The sequence below is a fragment of the Nannospalax galili genome, unplaced genomic scaffold (assembly GCF_000622305.1).
Source record: "Nannospalax galili isolate Female #2095 unplaced genomic scaffold, S.galili_v1.0 scaffold321, whole genome shotgun sequence".
Lineage (NCBI taxonomy): Eukaryota > Metazoa > Chordata > Mammalia > Rodentia > Spalacidae > Nannospalax > Nannospalax galili.
The window spans coordinates 3665041-3667097 of NW_008345972.1; positions in this window are offsets into that span (position 1 = coordinate 3665041).

Consider the following 2057-nt stretch of genomic DNA (forward strand, 5'->3'; position numbering starts at 1 on the left):
GGAGAAGGCAAGGGAAGAAGGCGTGTGTAGGTGTGTGTGTGTGTGTGTGTGTGTGTGTGTGTGTGTGCATGTGCGTGCACAGGTGAAGGCCAGAAGAGGGCATTGAATCCCTGGTTAGTGCTGGGAACAGAATTCCAGTCCTCTGAAGGAGCAGAATGTGCTCTTAACCACAGAACTACCCCCTAGGGGTATGGTTGGTGGGTCAGAAGGGAGATTAACTTCCCAGAGATATCTCTGAATATCAGGGTGCTGCTGCAAAAATCCATCTCATTGAAGCATGTGGAGAAAATAATTCACAAGGAATACTTAGCAATGCATGCTTTTCAGAGGGAAGACAATCCCCTTCCCTGGGCACCTGTCTCACACTACAGTTGCTGGGAAGCAGCCTTTCAGGCCTCTTGGGACCCAGCCAGTGTGACCAACTCAAGGCTCCTCTTTCCTGTTTTTCCCTTTCCTGGAACCATCTTCCTGCCATCCTAGCACTGTACCCAGCACAAAGGAGGTTCAGTGCTTATTGGTGGGGAAGCTATGTTCTCCCTAGAAGTGGGGAGATCATCAGAGGGTACCCTACAGTGAGTCTTCTGTTTAAGGGAAAGTAGCCCATTTCTGGACTTGATACAAGCCCCATGGAATGCTTTGTTCCCCTTCTCAGAGAGGTGAGCATTAACTACCAGCCTCCTACCATGCTGTCTAAGAAGACCTGGCCCAGGTGCAGGGGGCTATTTGCATCTGAGCACCACCACCATCACTGCAGAGATCTGGACCAATTTGGGTCACAAATTTGACCTCATGTACGCCAAACAGGCCTTTGGCATTGGTACATTGGTAAAGGCATGAAGGAAGGGAGTTCTCTGAGGCCCAGGAGGACTTGGCAGCACTGGGGTGTTATGAGGTGGCATGGAATGTGAGTAGGCAGAGGGTGAAGAGCTGAGTTGAGTGCATGGGTGTGGCTGGCAGGTGGTTCTTCCAGCGGCTGCTGCTGGCCCTCTGCATGGCTGCCTTGAGCTGCTTATGGTGAAAGTTTTTGTGTAAACACAAGTCTTGTGTTGTCTGTCTTTGCCATTGAACGGACAGTCTCAGAGCCTCAGTGAAGGCTGGCCCAGGCTCCAGTCTGCTCTTTAAGAGTAGGGAATGAGCCAGGTGTGATGGTGCATGCCTTTAATCCCAGCATTTGGGAGGCAGAGGCAGGCGGATCTCTGTGAGTTCAAGGCCAGCCTGGTCTTCGTAGTGAGTTCCAGGCCAGCTGGGGCTACAGGGAAACCCTGTCTCAAAAAGACCACAAAAAAGGTCATAAACACTAGAAAAAGCACAAAATTGGGACTAGAGAGAGATGGCTCAGGTTAAGAACACTGGTTGTTTTTGCAGAAGACCCAGGTTTGAATCCCAATCCCCACATGGCAGCTAACAACTGTCTGTAACTCCAGTTCCAGGGGATCTGGCAGTCTCTTCTGGCATTGCACGACATGGATACACTTACCTACAGGCAGGCAACACACGCATACACATAAAATTAAAAAAAAAAAGAGTAGGGAGTGAGGATAGCATTGCTGCATGCCTTTAAGGAGACTCTGCTGGTGACTGGACCTGTAGAAACATATCAAGCTGTCAAAGTATATAGATGTGCTAACTCCTCAGAAGGTAGAGTCAGTTTTTCCCCCACTGAATTTTCTCTATGGGGGAAATAAGGGTTTAAATTATATCTCTGGGTGGGGAGTGTTCATGAAATCTCTAAAACCGGGTTAAATGTAAGGAATCAGGGCTTTGTGGGGAAGGGAGTGTTACTGGTGTGATCCACAGAGGTAACAACATACCCATGCCTGAGCTTGGGTTCTGTAAGAATGTACCTTGACCATAGCTACACCATGTTAAAGTTCAGGCTGACTCCAGTTTCTGAAATTATCAGGCAGTTGGCTCAGGGTATGGGAGTGCCAGCTGGGCCCTGGTTGTCTTGGGAACTGGTCAGAGCATCCTAGAGAACTGCTAACTGCTGATTTATGGCTTCTGTAGGTTATGCTTGGCTTGCTTCTGCAAAACAGTAATTGTTGCTAACAGACCCC